Below are 25538 nucleotides of genomic sequence, written 5' to 3'. Positions count from 1 at the left end.
AAAAGAGAAGAGAAGGAAAGGAAAGAAAAAAAGGAAAAGGAAGGAAAGAAAAGAGAAAAAAGAAAAGAGAAGGAAAGGAAAGGAAAGGAAAAGAAAGAAAAAAAGAAAAGAGAAGGAAAGGGAAGAAAAGAAAGAAGAAAAGGGAAGGAAAGAAAAGGGAGGAAAAGAGAAAAAAGAAAAGAGAGAGAAGAGAAGAGAAGGAAAGGGAAGAAAAGAAAAAAGAAAAGGGGAGGAAAGAAAAGAAGAGAAGTAGAGGAAAGGAAGGGAAAGAAAAGAACGTAAAAGAGGGGAAAGGAAAGGAAAAAAAATGAAAGCAAAGGAAAGCGGGACCGGGCGGCCCGCGGCTGAGCACCTGCCGTCGGCCCCGGGCGTGGTCGCGGTCGCGGTCGCGGGTCGCGGTCGCGGGTCCCGGGATCGAGGCCCCGTCGGGCCCCCGCGGGGAGCCCGCCCGTCCCTCCGCCCGCGTCTCCCCGTCTCCCCGTCTCTGTCTCACGAATGAATAAACGAGCGAAATCCTAAGGGAGAGGCGAGGAGCCGGGGAGGCAGCGTCGGGGCAGAGCGGCCAGCGGGGCCGGCGGCGGCTGCGGCGCTACTCGGCGGTTTACGGCAGGGGCGGGGCCGGCGGCCCCATGTGGTCCCGACATCACTGACATGGCGGAGTCGCCCTGCAAGCCCGCCCGGTAGTTATTGGAGCGGCGGCGGCGGCGGCGGCGGCGGGAGGAGGCGGGAGCGCGGCGGCGGCGGCGGCGGGAGCAGCGGCGCGGCGGGTCCTCGGCTGCCGGCCGGGAAGGCGTGGGCGGCCCGCGGGTGGCGCGCCCCGAGCCCCGCGTTCGGCCCGCGGGCAGGTAGGGCCGGGGGGGTCCGGGGGCCGGGGGGGCCGGGGGGGTCCGGGGGGGCGCGGGGGGGCCGGGGGCGCTGGACCCCCGCGCGCGGGAAGCCCCGTCCGGCCCGACTGCGGCGCGGCCCCGAGCGCTCCGGCTTCCCGGGGAAACTTGGCGCCACACTTGGCCCGGGCCGGGGGGGGGGGGGGTCGGCCGCGCCTCGGGGTCCCCGCGGGGTCCGGGCCTGCGCTCCGAGCGGACGGCGGAAGGAGCGGGCACATTTTTCTTGCTGAAAAAAAATAAAAAAGGAAAAACCCGGGCAGCCCCCCCCGCCCCATCCCTCCCGCAGACTCGGTCCGAGGAGTCCGCCCCCCCCGGGTCCCCGCGGCAGGATCGCGGCGGGGGGGGCGCGGGGCCGGGGAAGCTCCGACGTGTCACTTTCCGAGGCCGGAGGGCGGGGGCCGGGCCGGGGCTGGGCGGGGGGGTCGGCCCGGGCTGCCCGCGGGGAGGACACTGCCCCGCCCCGCCGCCGGCCACCTCCGCGCGCCACGTCCTCCCCGCCGGGCCTGCCCCCGCGCCCCGCGCCCCGCGCCCCGCGCCCCCCGGGCTGGCGGCGGCGAGCCCAGCGCTGCAGGCCGGGCGGGAGCGGCGGGGCCCCGGAGAGCGGGCGGCGCAGCCCGGGCCAGTCGGCCTCCCCGAGGGGCGCCCGGCCGCGGGGGGTGGGGGGGAGGGCGGGGGCCGGCCCGCGGCGGTGCAAGGGCCCGGGGGTCAGGGGAGCGGGGGCGGGCGGCGCCGCTCGGGGGCGGCTCGCAGCGCGGGGGGCTCGGAGCCGCGGCCCCGCTCCCTCCCTGCGCGGAGCCCCGCGCCGCCGTCCGCGCGCCGCCTCCAGAGTCGCAACTTTTTATTCTCCCTTCAGCCCCGCGTTTCCTTGAAACGTTATGGAATTTGGCCGGGACGCGCCGACGCTCAGCGCGCCCCCCGCCCCATGCGCGCCCCATCCCAGGCCAGCCCCACTCCCACTCCCGCCCCCAACCCCGCCCCACCCCCACTCCCATCCCCACTCACCCCATCCCCACCCCCACCCCCACTCCCGTCCCCATCCTCATCCCATCCCCACTCCCACCCCCACTCCCGTCCCCATCCTCATCCCACCCCCACCCCCACCCCCACTCCCATCCCCATCCTCATCCCACCCCCACTCCCACCCCCACCCATCCCCATCCCCACCCCCACCCCCACTCCCATCCCCATCCTCATCCCATCCCCACTCCCACCCCCATCCATCCCCACCCCCATCCCCACTCCCATCCCCATCCTCATCCCACCCCCACCCCCACCCCCACCCATCCCTATCCCCACCCCCACCCCCACTCCCCCCAGCCCCCCCATCTCCCCATCCCGGTGGGCTTCTAGTCCCCCTTCCCTCCCGACACCCAGGCTCGAGCACGTTCTGGAACGGGACACCTCTTTGTTGGGTGGGCACCTTTGATTGCTTGCCCGCTTAGTTTTTAATGTGCAGCTAATTTGATTTGCATTTCCTCCAGTTTCCAGGCCCTGCTAGGGAAAACTAAAGGAGAGGAGTAAGCCACTTTTTTTTTTTTTTTTTTTTTTGGACGAGTGGCGAGAGGTGGGGCATTAGGAAAGGGGAGGCACCGCGGTTGTGGGCAAAGAGTCAGACGGAGCAGACGGACCCGGAAGAAAAGGAATCTGCTCTGGAATAACACTTTTTTTTTTTTTTTTTTTTGAGGCTACAGGCCTTGGGCAAAAATGCACTGCTCTGTTCTGATTTCTCCTCTCCAGAGTTGCTCTTCCACTCTTCAAGTTAAAGCTGTGACTCTGGGGGCCTGGATGGGCGGGGGGCAGGGGGGAGCCCCATATCCCAAGGTGGCCAGGGGCCCTGGTTGTGTGCCTTGTGGGGGGGCCTTCAGTTTCCTGGTTCCCAGGGAGCAGCCCTTAAACACAGTAAGAAGTCTCTGGGCATGTTTGTGGCCCTGCAAGGAGACCTCATCCGTGAGGGTGTTCATTCTTACATTGTTTAGGCACGAGAGGGTCACCCACAAACTGGTTAAGAACGAGGCCTCGCTGGTAAAAAAAAAAAAAAATCATTAAAAAGTTGTGCTTAAACTCATAATGTATGCGTTGAAAGCGTTTTGGTTTAAATACTAAGAAAAACTTGCTGTAAAGATAGTGTTCACTTAAAAGAGATGTTAAAAGTGCAAGATACCATCATGGAATAAGGGTTGTAGTTTCTAATTACAGTATATACAGTTTCAGAAGGATATTCCCGTAACCTTTTAAGACAGACTTTATAAATAGCCCACATCGGACTGTGGACTGTTGGAGAGCCAGGCTTCTGGGGTTTTTGGAAGAAAGCTTGAGATTGGTTGCAAGGCTGCAGGAGCCTAGGTAGTAATTTATTCAGAAGGAGATTGTGCCCCTTTTGCCTCACACTTCATTTAACGTGGTAGGACCTGGTAGTGCCCTTCGAAGTTCGCCAGGAGAACTTCTTAAACTTTGCAGTTTAGGAAAATGAGGCCCCGGGGGAAAGTGGCTTTTTCGGGGTTGCCATCATTGGCCAAAGTGTGATAGAGGGTTGTATGGGTAACTACTCTTCCTTGGATATCTAACGTGTCCTAAGCCCTGTGTGTGCTTTTTAAGATATATTAACAGTCTTTAAATTTATGTGATCCTACGGACATTTTACAGACAAGGGTATTGAGGGTCACAGGAATTAAACTAGTTTGTCTAAGATCACAGTGCTCCCGACAGCAGGGTTTTCTTTGGTGAGGGAAGTGGCCCTGGACCTGTGCTGTCCACATCCAGTGTGGCAGCCGCAAGGCTCCTTAGCTGTTGTGCCTTTGAGATGTGGCCGGTGCAACTGAGGAACTCCATTTTACATTTTATTTACTTTTAAGAAATATATGTGTTTACTTTTAATCATTTTAAACTGCTACTTGTGGCTCGTGGTTACCATATGGAAATCACAACGTAGAACTTTCTGACTCCCCAGTATGTTCACGTTTAACTGGATCATGCTGCTATTTAGATCTAGGTCGCTGGTTTTTTATTCTTCTTTCTTTCTTTCTTTCTTTCTTTCTTTCTTTCTTTCTTTCTTTTCTTTTCTTTTTCTTTTTCTTTTCTTTTTCTTTTTCTTTTTCTTTTTCTTTTTCTTTTTCTTTTCTTTTTCTTTCTTTCTCTTTTTTTTTTACCACCAGAAGATGCTTAGATTCCACCTTCTAATGGAAGTTAAATCCTGAGTTAGCTATAGCTCAGTTTTGCTTTTATACCTTGAGTGGATAAAATGAACACTTTTTTTTTTAATGCTTACGTAACATAGTTTAAACTGATGGATGGAAATTTAAATGACATTTTCTTGTTTGGAATTGCTGAAAAGGCAGAGCATGTGGATTATTTTAGCATAATAAAGGAGTGTAAACAGGCAATATGAGATATCATTGATGGGAGGCAAAAAAAAATGGTCTGCTAATAACCATGTTTACCTGTTAACCATGTTTCATAGGACTCCATAAGTAGCAGGTAAATAATACAGAGGAACCATCGTTCACGTTTCCTAATGAAGTTGCAGAATTAATCCAAAGAATTAAAACCATTGCTTTACTATCAGAGAATAAATTCAAATATAAAACACTAGATTTCATCTATGACTTGGGAAGAATGTATTTAAGAAGAAAGCAAACAGCCAGAAATACTCTTGGTGGCAAATGGTCAAGTAGTTTTCTGATTAGTGAGTTTAATTTATCTCTGTTTCATTTTAGAATTCATTTGATAAGAAGGAATTTCAACGACTTTCTTGATTTTGAGTGAAATAGTGGAAATTCGAGCTTCTGTTAAAGTGAGCATTTATCTGGATTCTATCCATAAATGTCCAGTAACTGAATACGTCGTGTTTTTTTTTTTTTTGGGGGGGGGGGAGGGCATACTATTTTCAGGAAAAGACAAATGATAAAGTAATCTTTTTATTAGAATTTTTAAAGAAGTAGCTTCTAGGTTCATTATAAATCTATCTGAATCTGTTTGCCTTTCATAGTTATTGTACTTCCTAGGATTAATTGCAGTTCCTGATCCTGATGCTAGAGCATTACAGGATCCTGAAAGACCTACACTTGTAAATCAGTTTTAAATTGATCTGTATTACTTTAGTGTAATGTGAATTGCATGGCCTCCAGCTCTCTCACACTTGTAAATTCAATTACAGGTAAGTCATTAGTTAATGACACTGTTGAGATAGCTGCAACACCCTTTTCATACCCATTCCTGACCCTTGGGAGCATAGTTATTTTCAAGGAACCAGGATAAAGACCACGTTATAAATAGGACTACAGTGTTCTCGTGAGTGTGACCAGTATGGGAAACACCATTTAACTCATGATACATGGTTCCAGTTTTCGAACGTCAAGGCGCTTAATACAGATGAGAGACTTACTAAAATCTTAAAAGATGTTGAAAGATGGGCAAATAATGGGCAGGCATTAGAAATCTTAAATGTCTAGTGAGAGCTGCCAAGGACTTACTTTACTTTTTAGCTGTGTATTTTTCATAGACTTCTGAACCTCTCTCAGTTTGGGTTTCCTGATTTTATTATAAAGAGAAGACATCTCATCCATACTTTTTTTTTTTTTTTTTAATGGTCATCCAAGGGATTAATGAGTTAGTATCGAAAAGTGTGTGGTAAAGCCTTATGCAAACTCCACGGTCCGTTATATTCCAAACTTTTAAATAGACGTTCCTGATTTATTACTTTGCACCTCTTGAGGGACCTCCAAATTGCAAGTGGACAGTTTGAAAAATAATTTTTCTATTTTTGATGACTAAATAAAGCTTAAAGCTTTGGATTGCTGTGTTCATTTTCTCCCTGTCCTGATAGAATAGTTGATTTGTGACCTCTCACAGATTGTACTGTGCGTAAGTCATCCCGCTCCATGTTTTGGAGAAGTGTTTCCTTAGATGTAGCTAATAGCTGGCTGGCTTTGCTGACGTGGACACGACAGTCTGCTTGATATGGGGTTTTTCTTGAGATCGGGGGAAAGAAGTGTGTAATCTTTCAGAGGAACTTTGAATACTGAATGATAGAGGCTTTAGTCATTGTATATTATCTTAGCCTATTATTTGAGCTTTCAGTAATTACAGCTGAGAATGGGGGGGAGGAGAATATTTTCAGGGTAGGGGGAGCTTTGCAACTTACCTGTGTTTCCATTTTAGAAATCATAATTGCCATTTCTTAACATCAGTGAGGTTAATCCATTAAATGAGAGTTTTTTGTGGTGAGATATTTTCAAGCAAACCTAAATTCTCATCCTTGTGGCAATTGGGAATGCACTTAAGTGCTTGAGGAGAAGCTTTATTCTTTAGTTTACTCGGAACGCCTTTGAATATAAGAAAATGTTCATAAGTGCGTACACACACTTTTTTGCCTTAAAATATAAAGTATGGTGGGGTCCGTGGGTGGCGCAGTAGGTTAAGCATCCGACTCTCTTGGTTTCAGCTCAGGTCATGATCTCAGGGTTATGGGATCAAGCCCTGCTTAGGCTTTGTGCTCAGCGAGGAGGAGTCTGCTCAAGTTTTTCTTTGTCTCTCCCTCTGCTCTTCCCCGCACTCTCGCACTTTTTCTCTCTCTCTCCCTCTGTCTCTCAAATAAATCATTAGAAAAGTGTAAAGGCTATATGGTGTTCTGTGTTTCAGCAAGGCAGAAAATACTTGAATCATTGTGGTTAGTTCGAGGCAGGGCTCTGTAGAAGTCAAGCCCAGGTTCACTGGGAGGAGGACTTGATGGGTGCTTTGCAAGGTACATCTCTGGAGAGGCTGGCTGGTCCCTAGCTTCTCCGGAGGGGAGTTGTCTATGGTGCAGGTTTAGGGTCTAGGATCAGTCCTTGTGGACCAAAAGTATGTGGGGTTGGGAGAGGCGATAGGGGAACGGAAAGTTTTTAAGCCACCAAATGTAAATAGAAAAGGTAGATACAGTGTTGAGCCATCTACCGGTGCGGGTACTTCTCATTTTGGAAGTGGATCCATCTTTGAGTCTTTGTCTTTTTTGCCCGTAGTTGAGATGTGCAAGGTTAGCATTCTGAAGCTCCTGGATTGTAATTTTCAGTGCCCTTGACCGATGAGATGCCCTTGGCAGTACTCATTGTTGTTTCAGGCACTGGCTCCCAGTGTTTTGTTTCTTTGATATCTTGACAACTGCTTGTCAGTTTTAAATAGCTGGAGGGAGAAGATTTTAGTGAGATGGTATTGAGCCAAGGTTAGCAGTATTTGAGATTCTAGTAAGTATCTGTTTTAAATGGTTGTATTTGAGTTTAAAATTAATTTTATTTCATTCACTTGTTTATGGCCTCAGATGGCATTTATTAAGTTCTAGGCTAGATTCTTGGTTAATGGAATATTCTACAATGACTTTTTTTTGGGGGGGGCAAATGCAAAGCATTTTTTAAAAAAAATTAATGCATAGGGATATTTTGCTCATATTTTTGGAATGTTGTGTAGAGAATAGTGTCTGTCACCGGACACTTAGGGCAGGGTGGTGGCAACTTCGATTCTTTGATCCTTTCTGAAATTTGAGAATTGTTAAAATTGGAGGACTTACAGGCTATGTTTAAAAAAACCTAAATTTATATTTGAATTTAAAGCTTCTGATACATCCCTGTTTTGACTCTGGAAGACAAAGATTTTTGTAAAGGCAACCAATCAGAGAAGTTTACTTAAACTAAGTAGAATACCAACTCATAGTCTTCAATTATGAAAAGCTTTCTGTTGAAGTAATTGTTAGAAAATTGTCTTTATACACAAGCAAATGTAGTACGTTTGAGAAGTAATTGAAAACCCTAAAATCCCAGGAAATAGCATGATTTAATTTACTCTTAAGGGACTCAGCTTCTCCACAACTGGTGAAAGAGGGGTCTCTATTAAAAATAACTGCATTGTTCTTGATGTAACTAATTAGGAATTTGCAATTATCCAGGCAAGTCTAGGATACAGTTTGGTTTCCTACTCTATATGAAAAGGTTTTACTGTAACAGGGGCTTAAATAGATTGAGAGGGAATATTTCCCAAATTAGGAGAACAAGCTACTTTTAAGCACTTTGGAAAAATCAGTTTACTTAAAAACAGTGTAAAACTGCAGTAGGGGTTGGAGCTAGTTCTGCTGGGCCTTTCATCGAATCGTAGGAGCCTTTGGACACTGGGGGCTTACTCAGTGCTATCCCAGGCTAGGAACAGTTTACTAGTAAAAGTTAGAACTATATTTTTGTATGCAGAGTAAATCACAACAACAAGCAAATATCTGTCACCCCCTCCTCCCACCAGTAGACTCCAGTTAGGCCTGTTGATTTGTTTTGGAATTTTTCTGTTGACATTCGCTTCTCTACTTGTTAAAGTTCTTTTATCACCTGTAAGGACTTGATGACAGATCGGTGAGAGCAGGTGTTAAAGGTTTAAGAACATCATTATTGCTTTTAGTTGCCCATCTCCCCTGCCTTGTGGAAAGGGCTGGGAGTAGTATTTAAATAAGCCCTTTAGGCACCCTCCTCCTCTGCTTTTCCTAAAGCAAGACCTTCCTGGGCTGTTTAATTCCAGGTACTGAACGAACTGACTGGTAAGAAGAGTAAGGGTCTTTAAAAAGATCTCTGTATATTTACGTCCAATTACTCAGACAATGAAGTTTTCTAGTATGTGACTCTCTAGGGGTCACATTGACCAGTTTTTATAGTACAAGTTGTATGTGTGGGATGCTTAATATATTTTTAGAATATTATGCTTCCTTTTATATTTTGAAGTTTTTTTTTTTTTTCAAACTATTTTTTGTTGTGTAAGTTGTTTAGGCAGAAAATACTGTCTTTAGATATTGTTGTTTCTGGTTTTTCTGGGGGCTTTTCTTGTCTCAAGAGAAATAATTCCAATTTAGAGTAATAGAAGTAAACATTATTCTGAGTTAGTGAATCAGAAAAGACTTAAAAGTACATTGGATTGGAACCCTCTTGTATCGCTGTTGAGAATGCAGAAGGTAGAGCTTCATGGAAAACAGTTTTGTGGTTTCTTGAGAAATTAAATATATAATTATGTAGCAACTCCATTCTTAGGTATGTACCCCCTGAAATAATTGAAAGCAGGGACTCCAACAGATTCTTGTACACCAGTGTTTATAGCAGCAGCATTGACAATATCAGAATGGTGGAAACAGCCCAAGTGTCCATTCACAGACGAATGGTGTACACTTACAGTGGAATATTATTGAGCCGTAAAAAGGTCTGGAATTCCTCTACATGCTACAACATGGATGAACCTTGAAAACGGTATGCTAAGTGAAATAAACTGCTTACAAAAGGACAAATACTGTGTGTTTCCACTTCTGTAAGGTACCTGGAAGAGGTAAATTCACAGTCACAGAGTAGAATAGAGATGAACGGTGGGCTAAGGGGAGGGGGGCATAGAAGTTACTGTTTAATGGGTATAGAGATTCCATTTGGGGTAATAAAGTTTTGGAAATGAATCTTGGTGATGGTTGCACAACATTGTGAATGTACTTAATGCCACTGAACTGTGTGCTTAAAAATGGTCAAAATGATACATGTTTTGTTATGTATATTTTACCACAATAAAAAACAAAGAAAAATATGGAAGGAAATTTATTCCACACCATCTCAGTTTGTCTCTTTGCTCCCCCTTGGTCTGCCTCCTTGCTGGTTTGTAGGTAGTTGTGTCCCCCCCCCCCCCCCCCCATCTCTTTCTTTTGCATTCTAAAGAGAGATTCCCCTAGGCTGTTTTTAGAGATGAGAGTGTCTTCATTTTATTAACGGACTTGAATTTAAGAGACTGTTTAAAAGTAATAGATCTCTGGAGGGGGAATAAAAAAAGACGTTTTAATATTTAGACGAACCAGGTAGTTTATTAATATCTACAGACCACGTAGGCACATAAAGGCAACGTAATCGATCCTGAATTTCACTGTGAGTCATCTAAAAACCAGGGATGTACAATTAGACTTGTCATATTTTCTATTCCATTTGATCATCTTCAGTACTTTAGGAAAAAGTTTGATTTCCACTCAGAAAAACGTTCTAAGTCCTCTGAGTTTGTACTCCTGTTGGCAGTGTTTAGGTGCTAACATTCTTCAGTTCCTTAGACTAAACCCTGTTGGAAGGGATAGAGTGAAAGGATGTAGTATTCTGTTTTATTCATCTGAACTTGTCCCAGGCAGCTAATAATTTTGTGGTAGTTCTTGCACCCTGAATGTTGGTGGGTTTCTTTTTTGTTTTTGTTTTTTTCTTCTGGAATATTGGTGTTGAATTTGGGTAGGTCGGTTATAAAAAGATGGCAGGATTTTCATTTAGGCGATTAAGTATGAAACTTAAACATCGGGTAGAAAGCGCATGTTAGGAATACTGGAACTAGACAAATTCAAGTGGAAAGATTTGAGTACATATACAAATAAGTTATGGGGAAAATTATATTAATTATATGTGTATGTAATTAAAGTAATTAAAAAAGGCTTTGTCATCCATCATAGCTCATTAATTCCTGGACTCCTGGTAAACAGTATGAAGTTGCAACGGTATATGATGGTAGTGAGTGTGTGCTCTGCTGTGTGGGTAATGCTGTATTTTTTTGCTGTGTATGGAAATAGCATTCATGCCAGGGCAGGCCATTTTCGTGGCCCACTAATTACTCCAGAGGTACTCTCCTTACCAACTGATATCGAAAGGCAATGAGAGCCCGTGATCTGTTTATATCTAGCAGGGGTATAAAGAATTATAACATGTTTTCAGAATGCTCTTAATTGATTTTGGCCTCCATGAAAGAAAAAAATGGCCCTTTCCATTCTGCATATCCTCATTACGTTCCAGAGCTTTATTTTAGGTCGTCTGTAATTTTCTTTAAATTTGTCTAGCACTTTATCTGTACTTTTGAGAACACTTGTCCTTTTCAGTGTTGTCCGATTGTCTCCTTGTCCGCCCCCCACCCCCTTACTTGAATGTAGGGATGATTACTAATTGAGGGTCTTGCATGGTGAGTGCATAGTAAATGTTCCTTGGATGGTTGAATGGATGGATTCCCGGGTTGAACGTGCCATTTACACCTCATGCCTCTCCTCAGGTGCCCCATCAGTATATCTTCTACTGAAGTTGGCCTCTTTGAAGCATGGGCCATGATGTGGACATTTTTGTTTCCAACAGTGTTCCTGGGGTTTTTTCCCTCATAGTAAGGATCTAATAAATATTTAAACAAAGAAAACAGAGGCATGAGTCACCTTCAATGCAGGTCTGGCTTTGCATTTATTACTATTTTAAAGAAATGAAAGGGGCGCCTGGCTGGCTCAGTCAATAGAGCATGCAACTCTTAATCACGGGGTTGTGAGTTCAAGCCCCATGTTGGGTGTAGTTTACCTAAAAAAAAAAAAAAAAAAAGGTCTTCTCAAGAATAAATGGACTTTTCCATGTCTATGTTAGGTTGATCACTGATTTTGAAAATTTTAACAAATAGCTTCCATTTCTGTTCCCTAAAACTGTGGTCCTTGATTATGTATATTTTGCATATCCTTTGGACTCAGTTTGGGAATTGATAAACTAAGAAAGTTATTTTATGAAAAAGGTAACTTTTTAGAGATTTGTAGTAATTTAAAATAATCCTTTTATAGGGAAATTCTAGAACGGTGACAGGAAGGGATAGAACTAAACCAAAATGTGCCTTGCTGAGGTGTTGGGGGCCCAGCTGAGGTAGTTGATTCTGTTAGATTGTGGCCAAACCGTTTGGTCTAAAACTAAGCCACGGAGAAAGGGTCAAAGAGCCTATCATGGAAACCTGAGGAGAGTGACCTCAGCTATTTGAAGGTGAGGAGTTTTACCTTATTCAGAAGGTGGAGTTAAAGTATGCTGGAGAAGAGAAGAATCTCTTAAAGCATGTATAACCATGAGTGGGTTGGAGGGTGCAAGGGGCTCTTACTCCTTATGTTCGGGGTAGCATCTGGGAGTCCTTAGTTTATTAAGTGTTTCAGGTGAATGATGTAATCAGACAATTTTGGGAGATTGACCTTATTGACCAGTGGCTGGAAAGAAGTGAGGTGGAGGGTGAGCTTTGGAGACCAGAGGGACTCCAGTTAGAATTAGGGCAGAACTGAAGGGTTCAGACTTAAAATGATTTTATCCTCACATTCTTTGAGGTAAAACGATAACCAGCTCTTGGCAGTTTTATATAGAAATGAGTTTAGGACACTTGTCATTTGTGCACTAAACTTACAAAACACTCTGTGACCACAAGTCAGATGTAAAACATAATAATAGTGACCAGTAATTCCCAGGCACCTACTATGCACCAGGCATTTCCATATGTATATATATCCCACATTCATAAGCCTAACTCTGGAAGGTAGATATTATTTTCTGTTTTTGTGTGTTTCCAGTATCTCCAGCAGAAGCTGGTGCATACCAGGTGCCCTATAAATGTTAAGTGAATTGAAGATGAGGAAGGCATGCTCGAGAAGGTTCAAAATGTCACCTAGACTGATTCTGGAACTTTTTTCAGCTGCCTCACACGACTCAGTAGTTCACATGACCTATGCCTCATCTGTATCTCCAGGCTTGGAGTACTGTCTGTCTGTGTCCCCAGGTAGCTAGCTGGATTCTGAGGCCTTCCACGTGCTCAACCTGTTTATTGCCCAGAAACCTAAAGTTCATTTTTGAAACAATAATAATATTCTGGACCTTTCCCAAGAGATATTCCTAGCTTGTTTTCTGTAATAGCAACTTAATCTTGGGATGAGAGAAACCAGAGAATAAAAGTATACTTTGTAGAAAGTGATATAGAAGAAACCCATTATAGTGAATGGAAAAAAAAATCTAGAGCAGTTGGTTGGGAAATGGTAGTGAAGTTTTTACCTTATTCAGGCATTTGAAAAACTCTGGGAGGTTTTTCACTGAGTGGCAGTTCAGTTTTGTTCATCTTCCATCCCTCCCCTCGAAGCCTTTCATTTAAGTTAATTTACACAGAGCAAGATCCTGTACTTCTAATTTGCACCTGGAAAAGCAGAGCCTGCTCCTCCTAATACTAACCCTTTCTCTCCTTTTAAGGCTAATAGTCTGTGGTGTTTGGGTCATCCCAGAGGCAGCCACAGAGATGGGACCAGCACAGAACGGACTAGAGGGAGCCTGGTCTCTGAGCTCAAAGCTCAGCTCCTGTGGTTTAATGAAAGGTGACCTCAGGATTCAGAGGAGCCCTGTGCTTTCCCAGACGGCCCAGGCTAAACCTGGGGAGCTGGCAACCCTAAATGCTTCCTTTGTTAGAAATCATTTAGTTCTCTACTCCATCTTTAGAAAGTGAGTTCACTGAGGTGAGTTGAGGACAAGGCTCTGAAGTGGGGCCTGACTTGCCTTCCTCCTGCGTGCGGGGTGGTGTGGACCAAGAGGCTAATGAAGATGCCGCCCTCAGGGTCTCTTCCCTCGGCGGGTGCTGCTGCTTCCCAGAAGGGCCCAGAACGGGCTAGCTGGCTAGCTCAGTGCTGCTCTGGGGATTGTGTTTCCACAGAAAGGGGAGGGCCCCGTTAGAACCTGCTTTCCTTCTTTCTCCTCTGCCCAGGAGGGGGGGCTGTCTGTGGGGAGACGTGTGGGCCTCCTGTCTGGGCAGCTGGGGCCTGGGACGTCTCAGCGTGCTCCCCGCATTCTAGGCCGGCTGGGGGCAGGTCTGCAGGTTACCCTGGCTGCAAGTCAGGAGAATACTTAACTTTTAAAAATCTATTATAATCCCTTAAAATGTAAAGAGAACAGTTTCAAGCAACTATTTAAAGAAAAGAATGTGTTGATTTTGAGATTTGGACGTTTTATTTGCTTATTTTTGTTTTAAATTGCTGGGACCATCTTCTCTCACCCTCATACGCTTTGGCCATCATCACCCCAAAGGTGGACATTTACTTAATTTGGGGTAAGGGATACCACAAGTAGCCCAGGTATGTAGTCTCATGTTCAGAGAAATACAACCAGTAGTTTTGAGCCTCTTAGAAAGGAAGTAAGTCTAATTGTTAAAATGTTTTTTTTTTTTTTTAAGAGATTTGGGAGGAGAGAGAAGAAATGGGTAGCAACTTATAAAAGGTTTTATATTTATATTTTATATTTTTATTTAAGCCTTTAACAGCACATGTCTTCATTTACCAAAACATTTCTTCATTAATGAAGAAACAGTTATTTCCAGTTCTGTTTGCTTTTGACATATTTTAATCCCACTATGTGATTACTGAGCCGTAGCTTTAACTGGATCTTAATGATACCTGTAAGAATCCGAAGAATTTTAAAACCCAGCTTTTTAGACTTTGCCATTTGCTTGTTATATTAAATTTAAACATGGAAACAGTGTCACTTCCTATTTATGTTTCACTTTCTGATTCTCCTGAATTAGTTCAGGGTTCTCAGAAGTTTGTTCAGACCTATCAGGGCATAGTAGTTGGCTAAATCTTGAAAGAATGATGGAGTCAAATAAATTTCAGTACTAGATTACCTAAGCTTCATTTTATTTGGAGTCACTTGGGGTCCCAAGTGTTTGCCATTAAGTTGCTAGTTTTGCAGGTTTTCCTTCTTTGCTCTTTGTGAACAGCGGGGATTATAGCCCGAGGAGGGGAGGCCAGGATTTGGGAAGGAGGTAGCACCAACAAAGGTGAGCGAGTTTGTTCCTATTATATTTCATGTGGGATGGCAAGTTTTCCAAATTCTAGTTTCCACTGAGTCATCCATGAGTTCAGGAGAGGGACAGTTCCTGTCTGCTGTCAGGTGTTCTCCTTGGCAGATGAATGAAGAACCTTTTTCTTTTTTTAAAAGTGTTTTTTTTTTTAATACAGATAGCTGCGTTTGTATATCTTCAGTTAATAAGGTTTCAAGAAATAACTTTCATAAAAAAAATAACTTTCATAACATTTTTCATGAAAAAGTATACAATAATTTTCTAGAAAGTTTGGTGGTAAGGTAAGGTAGATGAAAAGGAAATACCTTTTAAAGAAAATCATTCTTGGGACTTCTTCAGCTGCTGTCTGTAAAAGCAGATTATCCCTATGACTTTTATAATAGGAGGGCATGAGAAACTGATTCAACTTGGAATTAATATTTTTGGTAATAAGGTAGATCCTTAATCATCATTTATAGTGGAATGATTGAACCTGTGGGCTCTGGAGAATAAGACCAGAGTTTGAGACTGCACCGGGTAGATCTTGGACTTTGGTTAAATTACTCAATCTCAGTGGCCTTTTTTTTTTTTTTTTTTTTTTTAAGATTTTATTTATTTACTCATGAGATGCACAGAGAGAGGCAGAGACTTAGAGAAGCAGGTTCCCTGCGGGAAGCCCGATGTGGGACTCGATCCCAGGACTCAGGGGTCACGCCCTGAGCCCAAGGCAGGTGCTCTACCACTGAGCCACCCAGGTGCCTCCTCAGTGGCTTCTTAAACGGGAATTATTAGGACTCTCCGGCTTGGTGCACAGCTTTAAACAAGGGCTTAGCAAGTGATAGCTGCTATTTTAATATTTTGTTCACTGACTACAGACAAATTTAACTGTTGGACATACTTCTTAATAGGATGATCGTTATTTAAAAAACCTTCCCAGTTATTTTAAGTGTATATGAACGTCAGCCTTCGGTTTTCTTTTGGCCTTGCCACTGGCTCTTTGGATATTCTTGTGTAAGTGACAGCCTTGCAGCTCTTCTCTGAAGCCATGCTCGGAGCTCTTTGCCTTGGTAGTAGTAGTATGGGCAGAAAATGAAATAATATGTGTAAGTAGCCCTTTGGGGGGAGAAAGAAGCATGTCTGAATGCCAAGCAGTACTAATTATTCCAAGTGTTACTTCTGCCAGTATTTTTCTTCCTTCCTGCCCGCTCAGAGAGGTGGTCCCTTTTAAAGTAGATATATGACAGCTCTGCTTCCTCTCCTAAAGTGTAGGATCAAAGGAGAGTTGTAATAAAGGAGAATCCCTCCCTCCCATTCCTTCTCGCTTTTCTTGTGGATGTTGTTCTAACCGTTTTTAAGAGAGGAGATCAGACCTTGACATCAGTGGGTGAAACCATGGGGCTCCCAAGACCTGCCTTTCATCTCTGGGTCACCACCTCAGACAGTGTCCCCCATTTCTGTGATGGCGTAAATCCGCCACTGCTGGGGAACAGTGCGCCGCAGGTTGAGACCTTGAAGTATTTCTGGAAATCTTAGCTGCTTTTGCCACTCATCGTTGGGATGCCCATTTCTTTAGAATGACATGGGGTGTTTGGCAGAGGTGTCCGTGAATAGAATAGTTTTCTCTGCTTTGGCAGTTCCTAAACCTCACCAACTTCCTAAAAATTGGAAGCAGGGGTCTGAAAAAGTAAGAGAAGAAAAACAAAACTGAGTTTTGCCTGGTTGTTTACTGGCAGGGTTTTTCTAGACATAAACACAGTTGAATGGAAAGGATAATAGGGATTGGAGCCTGTCTTGCTCCATGAGAGTGAATGAGCCACTGTTAGACCTTAACGTTGGAGGAAAAAAATAACCTTCACCTTTATTAGAAAAACAAAAACAAAACCCAGGCAGTGAGTGTAGGCTAACTGATGAAAATTAAAGGTCAGTTTCTTCGTTGCCCCACCTCAGTGCATGCCTCAGGCCATGTTAATAATGGCAATCCTATTATTTTCTTACAGAAGGCAGGAAATGCTGTCTACACCCATTAGATTTGTTTGAGTGCCCCCTGGCTGGAAATGTAGAAAATTAAATTTTCTAACTTGGAGGGAGGGGAAAAAAAAATCCTACAGTGCAGCATAGAAGGTGACTGTTGGTCTGGGACAAGAACAATGTCATTAAAAAAGAATCACCTTGATATTCTTCATCTCTATTATACGGACATTTGGCCTTTATACACGTTGAAATCATGAATGGATTTTTTTTTTTTTTAAGATTTATCCAAGAGAGAGGAGAGAAAGAGCGTGCTTGCGCAAGAGTGGGGGTGAGGGGCAGAGGAAGAGGCAGGCTCCCTGCTGAGCTTGGAGCCCAACACGGGGCTCCATCCCAGGCCCTGGAGATCAGGACCTGAGCCCAAAGCAGACACTTAACCCACTGAGCCACCCAGGCTCCCCTTGTGAGTGGATTCCTGCACGTTAGGTGTATAGAGAGCCTTTCTGAATATTGTCAGAACCGGCTCAGTTCTAGACGTCATGCCACAGGTTTGCAAACTTGCCCAGCTTCTCACATCTCCCAGTGGCTGGCTGTTGGAAACTTGCTTGAAGGAAGGCTTTGTCACAGCTTTCTTTCAGAAGATAAGTTCGCTTTTGAAAAGCAACATTCATGTTAAAGAAAATCTGTTTATTCATTAGGGCAGTCAATTACTTTGTCGTCTTAATAACACTTAATAACAAGAAGAGAAATTTGGTATCAGTTCACGTTACAGAGAAAATATGTCAGCCTGTCCCTGCATATCGTAATCATATATTTTTGTGTCTTTGTTTTAGACGATCTTTTAAAATGTGATATATTTTTTTTTAAGCAAGCTGATACCCCTCCTGTATCTTTTCTTTTTTTGAACAAGGCAAAAGCTCTTTATTGCTATTTGATATTTGCTTTATTGGGATGTTCTGTTACAGATTCTCAGTTGGTACATAATTCATTCTCCTAAGACCGTCAAAAGCTATTGGATTTTCCCAGAAATACGTGATGAAAAGGAGAATCTTAAGTTGAAGGGACTTGCTTAGAATCACAGGAGTAGCCAGCACTTGAAGAAGCAGATGTTTCAGTCTTTGTGTCTAGAGGAGGTTAAAGAAACCATTCTATTTAATGGATCTGTCATTCATGTAGAACAGAACGTCTTGGGTTCTGTGGCTGAAGCACCATAATTTAAGGTTGTCATATTTGTTGCATTGACCATATACTTAGAACTTTTTCTTTGCTTTCTAAAATGATCTCTTAGAAAGGAGTCTGTAATATCTTTATGGGAAGAGAACGGTGAACCAGGGGAGCCTTTCTGAAGGTTGTCCTTTCTCTTTGTCTTAATTCCTAAAACTTTTTGGCAGTTTGCCTTCAGTGGTGACCATTTGGCTCCTAATAGGTTGCTTCTGGTTGTCATCAATACCAACATTTTTCATGTTTATTTTCCTCATTCATTCATCACCGTAATTATGTATAAGAATAAGCAACGCATGGGATTTTTTCGTGGTAATTGTAGCATATGTAGCTTATATGTGTGTTTTGTAAAATTACATCTTAGCAGTAGCACATGACATTGAACATATTTTGGGGACATTTTTAAAATCCATATTTATATTTCATTTATAAAAAGGATCTGGTTTTCTGTTAGCTTTTTCCATAATAAGGGTCTCAAGAACCATAGACTACCTCTCCTTCAGGTTTGTGTTGTTTTTTGTTTTTTTGTTTTTTTTCTTTGACAACCCTGAGATTAGTTCTCCTCAGGACTCCTGACACTAATTGCACCCTTTGGCATGGGGAATTTGAAACTTCCATATAAAAATAGAATTAAAGGGCTTTGAGAAATTTCACCTGATATTCAGTGAGTGTTTGGAAGTCAAATGTTTTCATCTGAAAAATTGTTTTCATGGGTGCCTGGGTGGCTCAGTGGTTGAGCACCGGCCCTTGGCTCAGGGCGTGATCCTGGGGTCTTGGGATCAAGTCTCACATTGGGCTCTCATGAATGAATGAATAAATAAAATCTTTAAAAATAAAATTCCACTATCTTTCACTTTTTTTTTTTTTTTTAAAGATTTTTAGTAATCTCTGTAACCCGATGTAGGGCCCGAACGCACAACTCCAAGATCAAGAGTCACACGCTCTACTGACTGAACCAGCCGGGCACCCCAACCATCTTTCACTTTTACATTTTCAGAGATTCACTATAAAATTGAGTCACAAGAATCCTAACCTAAGGGAGAACATTTGGGAATTAAATGCCAAGTGGCTCATTATGGGGGTCCTCCCTTCAAAATGGTAGCACACTACACAACATTTAATAAGCAACAAAACTGACTGAGCCACCCAGGCGCCTGGTTTAAAACATTTCAGAATGAAGATTCTTCTGAACCAAATCGTTCAAAAGAACAGCGCTAGGAATAAGTGCTCCACGGCTTCTGTTTGTCTAAAAGTTTAAATTCACTGAACTATAGATAAACATCCTTATACGCAATCATCCGTTTAGTATCCTGGAAAAAAATATCATTACGCTAAAGGTTAAGCAAGTTTATATAGGCTATCAGGTGTAATGTTTCCAATGATTACTTTTCCATGGCAAAACACGAATTGCGTTACTGATTAAGAAAAATAAACAATAACGCCTAACTTTGTATCCTTGCCCTGATTTCTTGCCAAACTTAAACGCACCAGGTGTATTTCAAAGAAATAGGTTAGACAATCTATAACAAATTCCAGCCAGTCGGTTAATAATCTATACGTAATGCATAACCCAGTATAGACTGTGACCATAGGGGGGTGGTAGTGGTATGTTCACAGCTGTAGGTGAGAGTCGGGGCGTAGAAGAGGAGGGTAAGGCACATTCATGAGTCGGGCCCCTGCCCAGGCGTTCTTCGGTGTCCCCAGGTTATAAGGTTGATGACCCACTGTGGTGAGAGAAAACCCTAGTGGCCCACATCGTACTTCTCATTTCCCCTTTAGAAGTAGAAGGTTGTCGGAACGGATGGCCTTGCATGAACCGGTACCTGCAGCTTAGGGAGGCTTCGGTTCAGTCAGCTGTAGCCTTGGAGTCCAGCTCTGCAGGTGTGTGGAAAGGAAGGGGCAGGGAGCCTTCTGATTCCCCTCTGGGTTCTCCACTAACACAGATTCCTTGAGGGCAGGGACCATGCCTTTCCTTTTTTTTTTTTTTTTTTTTCTTTCAAGATTTTATTAGAGAGCCAGCATGCAGGAGTGGGGGAAGGGAGGAGAGGGACAAGCAGACCCCATGTTGCTGGGAAGCCTGACCCCGGCTTGATCCCAGGACTCGGAGATCATGACCAAAGCGGAAATCAGTAGTTGGCAGCTCAACCGACTGAGCCACCCAGGCGTGCCACCCCCCACCGCCCCTTTCTTTTTATATGGTGTCTGGCAAACAAGTAGTGTGCGTAAGTGTTTACTGAATCAACGACTTGGTGGCATTTATGACAGCAAGACATTGACACCAATATCCCGTGTGTTTGAACCAGGAAGAAACTTGTTTGATATTCAGACTTGTTTGATTTTAAAGCTGTGTTCCAGTTCTAATTCTTGGAAGTATATGAGATTTGTACTTTAAGGGAACTGAGGTCGGGGTGGGGGGGTATGGGCACCTGGGTGGCTCAGGCCCTGATCTCAGGGTCCCTCCCCCATCCCCATATTCTCTCTCTCAAATAAAAATCTTTACAAAAAAAAAAAATTCCCAAGTTGCTTAAAAAAATAAAATAACTGAGGTGGGAGACCTGGCTGGCGCAGTCAGCGGAGCATGTGACTCTTGATGGCGGGGTTTCAGGTCTGTGCCCCACATTGGGTGTGGAGATTATTTAAAAACAAAATCATTTAAAAAATAGATGAAATTACTGAATTGCCTGAAAATATGTGACGATCGAGCGATTTTTGGGTGTTTAATGATAGTCAGGAATTACTTGTCTGGCAAATAAAAAACCCACTCAAATGAGCTTAAGCAAAAAAGTTGAATCTTTTGGACAACAAACGAAGACCGTGTTCCTGGGCCTCTTGAGGTCAAGGAACCAGCCCTGAGAAGTTGCCAGGAGCTTTGCTATGGTTGCTTTTCTTTCTCTCCGCTCTCTCCTTCCTTTGTGATCTTCTGCTTCCTCTGTGGAGTCCATCCTCCATGAATGGTCGATGCTTCTGAACTCATAAAGGTTTATCAGTTTTTATTTTTTTCCTTCCAAAACGGCAGAGCCTGCACATTACCTCTTAATAATGAACCGAAGGCATTGCTGGTAGATATATTGTTACAGCCATTCTGAAGCAAATTCTTTTCCCAGTGTGTCATTTACAGTCTGTCTGTGGGAGGAAACTTATGTAAAGAAAGAATGCCCACTATTCAAGCAAACAATGATATCTATATTTTCCCGTTTCTTGTTTCTTTAAAATGAACTGCAGTGAGACATGGCCAGGTTGATTTCTTCCCTTAAGTCCTCTCAGAAACCGTGCCCAGTCCATTAATTGCTTTGTTCAATGGGCAGGAAGTGGTTATGTTTGTACAAGTTACACAATCTTGACTAAGTTGGAGCAAAGAACCAAGGAGATCTCTGATCTTTTCTTTTTTTTTTTCCCCCCAGAATTAACTTTTCTGTTCCACAAACGCTTGCATGATGCATGAACCTGGTTACTGGGGGACACTTATCAAAAAGCCTCCTTTATTTAAGTGTCAGAATGGCTGCCTGTTTCAGGATTCTGAGAAAAGTGGTTGCATGAGATGCTCATGCTGGTGTGGAGGTTAAGTTTGTGCAGTTAAGTTTTACTTCCTTCTTAACAGTTTCTTATGCATGCAATAAAGAAGTCAAGCTGGTGCACTGTTGGCATTACCTTGAAGAGTCGGGTCCCCCTGGGTCCCCCACCCGTCCTTGCAGGCCGGTTGTAAATTTAGGCTTTTTCTCTTCTGTAGTTGGCACGTTCCCCCTCCCCACCCCTATGCTCATGCCTCTTAACCTGTCTCTAGAACCCCGATCTTCTACTTTTCTGCTGAAATCCTGAAAGTGAGATTTTTCTCCCTGTCACTGCTTGATGAGTCATTAAGCATTATGATGGACCCTTTGCCATGTGAGCAGAGCTGATTTATATGTATAATATTTCTAAGTGCTTTTCTCATTTGCGCGTTCACTCATTCATTCATGCATCCTTCTCTCATCTTGATTTCTGTTAATTATTTCCTGAAGTCCATAGATCACGGAGAAAAAATACACTCTTAACTAAGTGAAGCGAATAACTAATAGAGATAAAAATGAGAGGAGAATGAACAAAGAGGTGAATTTAGGTGGAGTCAGAAGGTAGTTCCCCTCTCTGAAATGTTAGTTACTGGTGACTCCTTTGGAAGAAGTAGGATTGCTGTATTAGCTACTGTGGCAAAATCACATGTGTTCTCTTTAAATCATTAGGGTTTCCCTTTGGAGTGAGCCCCAGCCACTACTTGTTTGCTTGTATCTTTTGCTCCCTTTCTTCCTTGTTCAATATTTAGGACAAACCTAAAGGACAAACCCTGGATTTTTGTGTATTTTTGTCCTTTTTCTTCAAATGTTCCATAGTCTTATAAAATTACATAGCATTCTTGGTCTTTTCGTGCTTGCAGCCTGTTATTTGCACTTTACCAGATCACCTGCCTCACCCCAGAAGGTCTTCAAAAAGTCCTGCTTTTCCTTATAAGTCTTCCTCCTGTTCAGAATCTTGCAGTTGTCGAAGCCCTCTCCTCCTACACCATTCCTCCCAGAAGTTTCCTTTGATGGTGATACTTGCCTTGGAATTTCCCCTGGAGCCTGTTAAACCCTTCGGGAAAGGTAATCCTGTCAGCATTCACTTCTCTTTCTCTGGTTCCAAATGACTTAGGACAAAGAATCCTCCCTTTCTGCATTCTCTGCTGAGGATTCTCGGGCTTTAGAGTTTCTGCTCCTGTTTTCTTACAAGGATCTGAATTCTCTTGCCACCTCTTGCCACTGTGCCTGATGAGATTGCCCATCTCCTTCCTCCCTGTTCTCAGCACAGGACGTGAGGGTTCCATTGGAAGTTGGGTCAGGACACTCAGATACCAATAATTTGGTAATGATTACTTGATGCTTTGAAGGCAAACACACAAAATAGCTTCTTTAAGAGGTGAGCTGGGTCGAATGGGGGTGGTGGGGGTGGTGGGGCGGGCGGAGACCGACAGGACTGTCATTAGTATTAGTATTAGTACTAATGAGTTTTCCGGAGCTCTTCCCTCTGAGTCTGAATTCATCCTCAAGGAGGAGTGTGTTCATCAGAAGAGTGAGACCCATAATTGCCTATTTTCTATTTATTTGTGATCTATCTGCAGTTTAATTTTGTGATCAGTGTTTAGCTCTTGTTTCCTTGTGTGTAAACCTCCTTGTAACTTCTCTGTAAGAAACCGTCTGCTACCAGACACATTTTCAGATTGTTCAACTTTAAAATGTTTTTTTTAAGGGATAAGCTAGTTCGCCAATGGAAAGTGTGACTTTAGAGATAACTTCCATGTCTTTGAAATCTGGAAAAAAAATACTTGGAGGAAGTCCATCGCCACTGCTGGTCGACATCATTGGGCTCAGTATGCTCTGGGGGAGGGTGACCAAAGTGAAGCCCCTGAGCTTTCATGTTACTCTTATGAGCATACTACATGAAACTGGCTTTGAACTTCTCATATTTACTTTTTTGGCAGAGACGTTGGGAAGTTCTATTTCCATTCACCATTATTGTGTGTACCTGGCATATAGTAGGCTCTCCATTTGGTCTGTTGGATGCATGAAGAACGAGGTGCTGCTGTTTGGTCTTTTTTGGTGGAAAAAGAAGTCTGTACCGACTTGATTGATCACCATTGATCTTGGGTTCACCCGTTTGCTCTGTGTATCATGTGACCCCACTATTATTGCAACCTTACAGCATCCCAGTCACTGCAGGGGACAGACTCAAAATGTCTAGCAGATCTGCACACACTGTTTCTGGAGAACTGAACTGTTGACATACATAGGTCTCCTTCTGGTTTAGAGATGGCTCTTCTTAGTGAAACTTGCAGAAGATCCTACTTCCTGCCTGTGAGCTAGGGTGATAGCATCGCACCCTGAAAGTGCCACCTGGTTCAAAAGCCACAGGATCGCTCTCCAGTTTGGAATATTGGTCAGCGGGCAGGTTTATGTGGAAGCACTTTGTTTTTACTACGTGTGTAAAACTCCAGGGAACACCGGCTAGGATAGGAGGTGCTCCCTTTGGCTGCGCATTAGCAACGTGGCAGTTACTGATCTGTCATTTACTTTGAAAAGGCATTGCAAAGTTTTGGCCTCATGCCTGGAGTAGCTCCAGATGGTCAGAAAAGATTTTTGTACTGAAGTCAAAGAGTATATTGCAGTGATAGAATTGGGCTTGTCGCGTTTATATTAGAGCACTGACTTCTTACTTTATCCCTCGCTGAAGTTCTTACTTAATTTTTCCCCCCCTGAGGAGGCGGGTGGAATATGGAATCTGATGTTTGGAATACCTTTGTTCTTGGGGATAGTGACTCAGAGGTGGGGTATGTGGTCTTTCTCCTTGTTTTGTCGGCCTCGGTACCCCTGATATTTAGTATTTACAGAGGATGCATGAAGAGTTGGAATGTAGAGCTATGCCAAGACCATTCTGGTTGATTTGGGAAATTCTGGCCAGAAGCTTCATTTGGTGTGTGTGCTGATGTGATAAACTGGCTGTTAGCCCACAACTGTTGTTTAGCGGCTTTCCTTGGTCGTTTGGCCCATCTCTGATGGGAGCTGGTGTTACTTCATCTCTTCTCATGTTTCCCCATGATTCTGTGGTTGATAGAGTAACAGTGAAGTGTAGGTGTTCCAGTATGGGTGTGAGGTGGGGCTGGGGAGAGGTCAGGGTGTTCACCAGCGCTTCCCAGGCTTGGGTCCCCTGGGCGCGAGAGCTTACCTTCCACGCCTGACCTTACCTACCTCCCTTCCTGTCCTGGAAGGGGAACGATGGGAGTCCTATTTTCTAGATGAGGAAACTGAGATTCCCAAGAGAGGATAATCTGCCCCCACCCCCCAACCCCAGTAATAACTAGATAGTTCTCTTTTGCTACCTGCTTATATACAATTTTAGAGAAATTTTATTAGAAGTTTCCTGCCCCTTCAGGTTAGAGGTGACCACAGGCTTCAGGAAATACAGCTCATTTTCCTCTGGAAACCCGGAGATGGTTGAAGCTGGATCCCTTTAGTAAAGCTTGGTCACAAGGCTCAGATTAAGATCTAAGCCCCCAGGCAGGCTGCTGCTCCCACACAGTTTTCGGTTACCCTTGTGGTTATTGGGTAACGGGGTGAGTCCGAAGAACACTAGCGAAGCGTCTGTCCTCGAAGAAAATGCTACCCATGGGGAAGTGGCCTTCAGTTTGCATACCACACGAAGAAATTTCGGTCTCTTTTGAGATGTTGGTATGTAAATTGAGGACAATGAAAAAAATTGATCATTTTGGTTCTCACGTTCTCAGGATGGTCCAGGTGTTTGACGGAGGCAGCTTTTTTGAAGCACTTGGTGGAGAAGCAGCCGCCGGCAAGCACACAGTGGTCCTTCACCTGGGCCTTGTGCCGGCTTGGCCTTCTCCTAGCCGGTAGCTCCTCCCGAGTCCCGGCTTTGCGTGGGGTAGTTTCTAAATGGGAGATTTTTCTCTGCGGACCTGAGACCCTGTTAGCAGTTTTTTTCCCTCTGGTTCAGTCTTCCACGAGCTTCCAGAAGCATCCTCTAAGTCATTACTCTGCTTCTTAATTTTGTCTTCTTAAATCTGCTGTCGAGATGTTGTTTAGGTGGTATTATTTTTTTCTGTAGATTATGACACTGTAATTAGTTCATGAGTTCTTTTGGGTTTGGATCCTGAACTGCAGGGATACCCTGTTCCAGTTGGTGTGCTTTTTGAAGTCCTGCTACCTTTTTGATGAGGAGGATCAAAGTGGAGTGGAGGTGGGTTGGTCTGGTTTAATGTAAATCGGATCTCCGAGGCTTCTCCACAGCCACAGAGGCCCAGATCAGGGCTTTCCTTTTAGTTGCTGTTACTGAATTGTAATTATGAATGGCACATCA

General features: G+C 43.9%; 1 protein-coding gene across 1 annotated transcript in view; it reads left to right on the top strand.

Annotated features, from left to right (window-relative positions):
- Positions 1 to 680: 680 nt before the first annotated feature.
- Positions 681 to 25538, top strand: part of FNDC3B (fibronectin type III domain containing 3B) — a 336187-nt gene continuing 311329 nt past the window's right edge. Inside the window, exon 1 of the mRNA XM_041731610.1 lies at positions 681 to 845. The gene's annotated coding sequence lies outside the window, so the exon portion shown is untranslated. The remainder of the gene's footprint in view (positions 846 to 25538) is intronic.

The sequence above is a fragment of the Vulpes lagopus genome, chromosome 17, assembly GCF_018345385.1.
Source record: "Vulpes lagopus strain Blue_001 chromosome 17, ASM1834538v1, whole genome shotgun sequence".
Classification (NCBI taxonomy): domain Eukaryota; kingdom Metazoa; phylum Chordata; class Mammalia; order Carnivora; family Canidae; genus Vulpes; species Vulpes lagopus.
Note: the sequence above shows the minus strand (reverse complement) of the source record. Positions and strands in the feature narration are given on the sequence as shown.